Source organism: Cuculus canorus, chromosome 2 (genome assembly GCF_017976375.1).
Source record: "Cuculus canorus isolate bCucCan1 chromosome 2, bCucCan1.pri, whole genome shotgun sequence".
In the NCBI taxonomy this organism is placed as follows: domain Eukaryota; kingdom Metazoa; phylum Chordata; class Aves; order Cuculiformes; family Cuculidae; genus Cuculus; species Cuculus canorus.
In genome coordinates, this window is record NC_071402.1 from 13,422,399 (window position 1) to 13,431,463 (window position 9,065).

Below are 9,065 nucleotides of genomic sequence, written 5' to 3' on the forward strand. Positions count from 1 at the left end.
GACACCTCTGAGTGCTGTGTCCAGAGCTGGTCTTCTCAGTACAGGAGAGAAGTGGGTATACTGGAGCAAGTCCAGTAAAGGGCCACAAAGATGGATAAGGATCTGGAGCATCTGTCACATGAGAAAAGGCTTGAGAGAGCTGGAATTATTCAGTCTGGAGAACAGAAGGCTCAAGGGGATTGTACCCATGTATGAATACTTGACTTGGAGGAGTAAAGACAGAGCCAGATGGTTCTCAGTGATTCCCAGTGTTGGGACAGGAAATTCCACTTAAACATACTCCCCTCACCCCCAAGCCTCCATCCTTGATGATAATGAAAACCTAACTGAATGTAGCCCTGAGCCACACACTATAGGTGACCCTTCTTTAAGCAAGGCATTAGACTAGGCCATCTGTAGAGGAACTTTCACACCTCAGCCATGATGAGATTCTGTGGGTAGGACAGATTTTTGTTGTCCTGTGAAAAAAAATTCTCGGCTGGAATGAAACTGCAATTGTTCAGAGGGTTTTGGTGAAAAATAAGAGAAAACAAGCACTATGTAACTGGAAGTTCATTGGTAGTTAAAGCTTGGAAACATTGCTATGGTCAAGTCCATGTTGTACCTCTTACCGGATTCTCAGTTCGAAGGAAAGATATGTGTTGTGTATTACGTGGGAGGATTTTGGTGGTTGAAGCCTGGTTTGGAAAAGGTTCTGTTGAATTTCTTAGAAGGAAGAAGCTCCTGCAAACAGCATAGCAAGTACATGGTATTACCGTGTGGTGCAGCTCAAGGCAGTTCCTAGAAAAGCTTGTGCTTTTCTGTGCTTCCCTTCTGGCAGTAAGCAGAACATTTTTTACTTTTCCAGCCTCTCTCTGATTTGCTGCCTGTTTCTGTCTCTCTTCCCTTTTCATGTGTTCATCCCCGAAGGTGCTGGCTTTCCAGGTCAGTTGGATCTGAGTGTTCTGAGGGTACAACAGCTGCAGAGTCTGATCTCTCTGGAATGAAGTACTTGGAGTGCACATGAGAAATGCAGCCTAATCCTTCTGTAGCTTGTGGCCTTGGCATGAAATAGCTCCTCTCCTACAGGCCAAGTGTAGCTCATTGCAACCGTTTAACATTATCCCTACCCTCTGGGCCATTCTTCTTCTGAAAGCAGTTTTTCTAATCAACGCTGGAGAATATTGATCACTGAAAGAGAATAACTTAGCAGCTTTTGAGGTCTGTCTGAACTGGAGGTGACAACAGTGGGAATGGACATTTCTTTTTGTCTAGAGAGGAGAGAAGTAAAATGAAGAATCTTATTCTAAACCATCTTCAGCATTGATTTATAGTTTAAAGATAGCTGGGGAGAGATATAATCTGCAGTTGACTGGTGGTAGGCATAAGGAAAGACTGGTTGTAGTGTAGGTGAAAAAGATGGTAGTAACAGGAGCTTCTGAAATACCGTCTGCTGAATAGTAATATTGGGTTCCAGGCACTTCTAGTGTAATTAATGTGTGAGTGGGCTGTGGGACTGCAGCTGGAGAAGAGAATTTTTTCTAAATGTATTTATCATTGTAAATAAAAAAAAGAGTGGGGGGATGTGTGTTTGTTGTTTGGTTGTTTTTAATAAAAACTGTTGCACATCATCAGCTTTATGCAAACATTAGATAAGAAACATGTCTTGTGCACAATGAGATTTTAACACTGCTGGAATAAAACGTTTAGAAAACATAAAAGCTGTTATTTAATTGCAAATCAACCCTGGTATTCCCAAATAATTCTGCTTTTCATTCCTTTGCTGCTTTACAATATCTGTGCAATGTAGGGGAGGGCATCAGATAGCTGTACTGACAAGTTCTGGTTAAACTGTCAAACCCAGAGCTTCAGAGTGACCTTGGACAATGCAGGAGTGTGACACAATGGAAACACCTTTTTTTTTTTCATCTACCTAGAGCTCCTAGATCTCAGGTTTCTGTTACAGTCTAGACTTTTGGGCCCCTCTAGAAGTAGTGTGAATTGTTCGTATCAAAGCCTGAGTCTGAGCAGGGATCCTGCAGTAATCCTGTACCTTGGGAGTCTTTAAAATGATGCTTGTTCTGCAGGATTTTCCAGGTGAATGAAAAAACCTTATGCTGATGCCTTCCCTTGAGGATGCAGGATTTGATTACTCCATCAAGAAAGTAATCCTGCTGCCTCTTTCGTAGACAAGAGGGAGACAGAGTCTTTTACCCTTTGCTTCCTGGCTTTCACAGCAATCATGACAAAGGCTGCTTAGCTTTGCTGACCAGCAGCTCCAGGGGTGAGTGATGCAGAGCTATCTCCAGTGCAGCAGAGAGCAGTTCAGGATGGCTTCTTTCCCTGTGTTTCCTCATGCTGTGGTGATGCTCAATGCTATTGGCACCATCTCAGCCCTCGGATAACATTCAGGCTGATGCACAACTGGTGAGAGCGGTTGCCTCTGGACTCAGGTACTGGGTGAGGTTCTCACCATGAACTGGGACTGGAGATAATAAAAGGGAAGAGCCAGGGCCCAAAATACAGGAGAATATGGTGAGACAGCCAGCAATTGCTATGAATAATAGTTTGCCTGGTGGGAGACTCTCTTGGAATGGGGCAGACTTGGATCCTGAATACTTACGGATATCTGAAATGGCCTGAAACTTGAAATTTAGAGGAAAAGTGAATTCCAGACTATTGAAACTCAGAGGAACTGCAGCTAACGGGCAGAATTCCTCCTGAACATCGATGCTTGCAAATTTGACCATATCAGAGAAAGGATGCTTTGTATGCAGACTTGCAATAAACTGTTAAAAGCGCCTTGGGGCAGTACCTGAACCTTAGAAATTAAGGACCCACCTAGGAAGTGTCTCAGTTGTACAAATACTTCCCTGGTTTCTAACAAATACTTCTGTATGTCCTTAGAGTCTCCCAGGGGCCGACTGCTTCAGCATGAGACTCCCTCGGCAGCCGTGGCAAGAGCGAGATTTGCTGTTTGCAAATTTAATCCTGTTTTATGGGAGCTGAACTGCTGGAGAAAGATCTTTCCCATTAGTGTTCGAAGGCTTCTTGGACTCTGAACACTTAAAATTGAGCATGAAATGAAGCTGTTTTGTTAAATGCTGGAAAATGGTTGCTGATAAGTGTTTGTGACAATTTGTAAACAAACAAGATCATAGGGGCTAAGGGCCATGTCTGTTTTTAAAAGGACTTGTAAATATTAGACGCAGTGAATCAAAATTGTGCCGCAATCTGTTCTTCAGGCTGTTGATGACTACTGTTTCATGAAGGCTTTCCCATTTGGGGTAATCATCTACTGTTCCTTTGTACAGGGGCTTTTCAGGTTGTCATTTAATCCGTCCCCAGCACTGGTCCAGACTGAGAAAATATAAAACCAAGAGATGAGCAAAGGCTGGTGTCCAGTATAGAAGGAAATTGTGGTGAGGATGAGGGTGCTTAAACCCATCACCAGCAGTGAAAGTCCATAAGACCAGCAGTTTCAGCAGAGAGAACTATGAGCAGAAGTCACTCACTTGGACCATCTCACCCTAATAAGGGTGCTGTTGGAAATGAAATGTATTTAGGTGCCTGTGAGAATTAGAAAAGAGAACGGTGAGACTTAGTTCCCTTTTGAGAGAGGAAACGGGTGACCAGTGAGCCATGCAGCCATGACAGGGAGGCATGCTGTTACCCATCTGTTGGCTTTGTTACAGCTAGTCTTGAAAGCCGGGAGAAGGAGTCAGGTGAAGGCTTTCAGAGATCATTTTAGAGTATCAGGTCTTTGGCAGAGAGACTGTCTGTGCACTGTAAGACCAAATACATGTGTTGCTGAGTTGAACCTGCAAGAGATGCCCGCGGTGTTTGTTACCTTTTAGACAAGGTAGATAGGAGAACAAATATGATTTGGAGGCAGAAAGAGGAATTTGTAGCTTGGTGAGCAATTAAATTTTATTCGTATTTTTTGTAACCTCTGGAGGGGCTGCTATAAAATCTTGGGCATCACTTTTGAGGTTTTGGTATAAAACTGAATAAATTAATAGCAAACAGGAGGGGAAAATGAAAACACGTATGAAAACACAGTTATATATTTGGAGGGGGGAGCGTTCTGGGTCTCAGCAGCAGATTCTCCTGGAGTACAATGTTATTTACACCAGGGCTGCTTTGCAGCCGAGCCCTCAGGACAGACCCAATAGACACCGCAGCCCTCCTGCAAATCAGATGTCGAGAGTCTTTTCCATGAGAGCAATGAGCAGTTTTCATTGGTATGATCCAAGTGTTTCCTGCATTTGTGCTGCAAGCCAGCTGTCCCACATAGGTGAATAACCAGAACCTAATGATAGTCATCACTTGCACCTGAGCATTTTTAATGGTTTTGTATTTTGCAGCAAATCATAGATATCTCAAAGTATCGCTAAGAATAAATCTAATCTGCAGGTGGAATAGTTTCCCAGTGAAGAGTGTAATTTCATCAAAATGGCAATGCTGACCTGATACCTTTGATTCTTATGGGTCTCTAACAAGACCTCTTTTCTCCCATTTAACTACCAAAGAGTTTCATTTGGACCTAGATCTGCAAAGAGATTATTGTAATCCCTTCAGTGTAATACAATATTCTGACTTGAGTGAGTGGAAAGGATGCAAATGAGAAGTGCCAGAATGAGCAGAAACAGCTTGTTCCATAAAAAATGCATATTTAAAAGTTAAAATGTTCAAGTTTCTTGTCAGATGCACTACCAGGAATATTTGTGCTGGTTAATAATACATTTTTTTGGAGAATTTATTATGAATACAACGTACCTTGGCTGTGATGATATTTGATCTTAAGATCTGCTGCTTTAGGGACTTCATTATAAAGGATTTTGAGCAGCTGTGAGATTGTGTAGTCTAATCTCATGGACTTCTGGAATATCTTTTTTTTAATCATTATTCCCTTCTAAATCCTCCATTTTATTCACATAAACTGACATTTGATGCATTGCTGGAGCTTGAATAACTTGACGTGAACTGTAATGGCAGATAAACCCTGGGTGCAGAGGCACAAGACGTTTGAATGATTGTGAGAGGTGGGAAGGGTGATGTGTTTGGAGGCTGATACTTTCCTAAGACATGGAGGAGAAATCTGGCACACATCACAGTTTCGTCTGCCTCCACCTTCCTTTTCATGGCACCGAAGGGATGAATAAAGTGTCTTAAGACTTCTGCCACGGCGGTCTGGTGCAGAAGTGCTGTCGCTGGTGGCTGCCCTCCTGCAGGCAGCTGCTCTTGGAGGCCAAGCAGTGTTTCTCTGGTCCACCAGGAAGCAGTCATGGCACGAGTACTTGGAACCTGACCTTCCCAAAGGGGCAATGCTCAGCAGTAAGCCTCCAGCAATTAGTTTTGAACAGATGCTGTCATTCTGTAAAGATGCCAGACTGTGGATGGGTTTAGGATTATGGATTTATTTATTAAAATAATTCGCTCGCTGGCAAGCAAGATAATCCTCTCTCTGGGCACTGCTGCAGGGGCTGACTGTGGTGCCACTTCTCAGTGCTAAAGCAAACCAAACCCCTTCTTCAAGGGGACACTGAAATGCTGATGTTCCCTTTGCAGGCACACATGAGCATGTTTGTAGAGCCCAGTTGCAGAGAGGTGGCCCTGTGCTGTCCCACCTCAGCATAGGAAGGGGTACACGTAGCATGGGTGTAGCCCCTTCTGTGTCCCAGGTAGACAATGTAAGGCTGGGAGGAGAGCTGTCTCCTTTCAAGCTGTATGCATTCTTCACGTTATATTCTTTCTGCTCGTGTTTTTTCTACACCTTGACTGATGCTTTTCACCCTTCTGTAAAATTCAGTTCTTTCAACTTGCATGGAGGAGAGAAATGAATAACTTGTGGAAGGAGGGAATGGTTTTATGGCTAAGGGAGCTGAATGCTTTTTTCAATCTATTCATAACAGACTGAAAAGAGGAATAGATAATGATGGCACTAAACTTCTGGGAGCAGTAAAGAAAAAAACAGACCAAATGTGGAGAATCCCAGGAGGATCTTAGAGGGATAGTGACTGGGCAGAAAAACATGATATTGACTATGTGTAAATGCGCGGGGATATACACGTGGTGAAGACCAATCCTGATTTCATGTACAAAATATTTGACTCTGAGCAGACTATTGCCACACAGGAGTAATGTATGGAGTCTCTGATAGTTTGTGTTGTGTAGACATTGGCTCAGTTGCTCAACAATGATCAAAAAATTAAACTGAGATGCCCGGGAGTTAGTAGGAAGAGAATGGAGCAGCAAAGTCTGGGGCTCGTGAGCCATCTCAGGGTATCAAGGTATGGAAAGCTATAGTAAAATGCATCATGTGAGTAATGGTAAGCAGGTGTTATTTGTGAGGTTATGAAGCACATGCAGAGCAAATTCAAACCCCAAACCATTAGATGTTTATCTTTAAGCATCACTGCTAGTGTTTTGTGCTGCAGAAAATTCGCAATGATGCAATGTAAGTATTTACTGGCCCGAGTTCAAGGCTGAGTACATTACTCACAAGAAGGAAAGCTTCTGCAGAATTACTCAGGGCTTGCTGAACAAGTGTTCAAAACCCAATTCCACCAAATAACCACACTAACTTCATATTTTATTTTTTTCATTATACCACAGCTTGCAAAGCCAGGGCCATCTAGCTGTTACAGCTCTTTTCTCTACATACGTGGTAGGGAAAAACAAATATTTGATGCATAAAAATATGTTAATAATGATACATCAGTGGCTTTTCTGGATAAATGACTGCATGATAGTGTGTTGCAGCTTTTGTAATTCCCAGCAGCTCAGAGGAAGGTGGCCAGAAGTTGTGTGTTGGATGCTGGCAGCTGAGATGGCAGCATGATCACTCTGCTCTGGCTGTTCTGTGTTTATGGAGGGGAAAATGTCTCAGTCCTTTCCTCTTGAGAAGACTAAAACACCAAGACCATCTCTGTACTTGCAGAGATGCTCAGTCCTCCCTCATTTTTATATGCCGGGCAGATTGAACCTGCTGCAAGCAGATGCAGGTTTTGCTGCAGAATATCGCTGGCAACGGGTGACTTGAAAAGCAGTGACTGCTTGCAGCGACTGTGGTTCAGGTCTATGTGAACAGGTGGGTAGCGAGGAGAGGATAGTGCTGAGTGTGGTTTGTGCGTCACCACTAACCATCCTCGGGAGACAGGGAATTCCTGACAGTGGCACGAGTCATGATGGAGGTTTAATTTGTGTAGCAGTAAGAAGCTCATTTCCAGAGGTTGTAAGATACATCTGGTGTTTTTCAAAGACTGAAATTTACCTACCCTGCAAGTGAGATTTATGGAATTTTAAAGAGATGCTCCATGCCCTAGGGAAAAAAAAGATTTTACATGTTATTTTCAAGATTACTGAATTTTTGAAGCTTGCCTTAGAAAGTGGGCCACATCTTCATTTGGCATAAATATGGTGCAATTAATGTGAAGCATATATTAACTTTTTGCCAAGTGACCATCTGACTTCATACGTAATTTCCTAAAATTGATTGTGAAAGGGTTTTCTTCTTTCTCCCTATATAGTTGTAAGGGTTTTTCTGTAAAGGAGGAAGATAATTAGTCAATTATGCACAGAGTATTGATTGAAAGACAAAATAAATCGTGGAAACAGGTTAAAATGTCTCTCTGCTTTCTTAGAAGCCTTGGCATTGCTATATGCAACTTTGGGCCAGGCTTGTGGTTATTTGAACTGGTGGTTGATTTAAAAGGCAACCCCTTCCCTGATATTTAGTGGCATTAGTGTGCAAGCCATGGATCTTTGAAATGGAACTAGTAGGAAGACTGCAGGTGAGGTGGTCAGAGAGAGATAAATGGTATCTTTAGGAAAATCACTGCTGGGTGAGAAAATAAAATTGGCAGAACAAGAAAAAACACTACACATTAATAGTTCATTTGAAGAGAAAATAATACCCTGTTGTTGCATATCCATTTTCCTTTCCTTGTGATACCACTACAAACCTCCAGATCTACCAACCTCAGTTGTGTTTTCCTGAGGTCAAGCCCTCCCTGATGTTAATGGATGCCATCCAGGGCTCACTGAAAAAAGATGCAGCAAAAATCTGATTAAATCCAGTTGACTGGGGATTTCATTCAAGACCTTTCCAGACCTGCAATGTCAAGTTCCTAATTGGTGATGAGCATCACATAGGAAAACTCCTGCATTTGTAGAGGCCCCTGGAGATTTCTGTAGTGCATGCAGTGTGGCTGAGGCCAGCACTGGTAATTGTCCTTTTTCACGTTGATAAGCTGCTGCAGTTATATCTGGCACAGTCTAAATAAACAATGCTAAGTCTGTACTTTTTAACTGAATTTCAAATGACTCTGCCAATGGCCATCATTCAAGACTGTTAAGTGTGTAGCTCATGTCTACTCGACAGCTCTTGGGCAGCTATCTAAAGTAAAAATCTCATTGCTCAGCTTTTCAATAGCTTCTTGTCCAGCAGAACCTCAGCCATTTGGGGAAGGTGTTTTCAAAACGCCTTTTTTCACCTTGCTGAGGGTGACCTTCTGTGCCTTTGTATGCATTGATTCAAAACTTTTGCTTTGAGCTTAGGTAAGTGCATTATACCCTAAAACCATTCCAAGTAGTCAAAACAATTTTCTGTATGTAATTTTAAGTTGCCCTGGCTAGCTGTGTCATGTGGGCCTTAAAATAGTTGTTAAATAACAAAGAAAAAACATTTTTTTATGCCTGTAGGTTAAACGCAGGTTAAATACATTGCACTAATTACATTTGCAAGTTAAACATGCATATAAGTAATCATTTTGGAGCTGACTTTCCTGCGGTTACCCTTACAGATAAGAATTCTTATTAAATAGTTTGATTTATCGCTCTTCCCAACCCCTTTCAGATTAAATAATAATTAATTTTTTCCATTAGAGCTTATTATGTCATTAAAAATTATGAGCAGAAATTAGATTTAATCACTTTAGTGTTGCAAAGGCAAAGTTTGATTGATGGATTCCTGGGACAGCTCCTCAAAATACTACGTTCTTCATCTATCTTAACACAACATATTGTCATGAGACTTTTTTATTAGGCTGGAAGCAGTGGTTTGGAGTTAAAAAAAACACCCT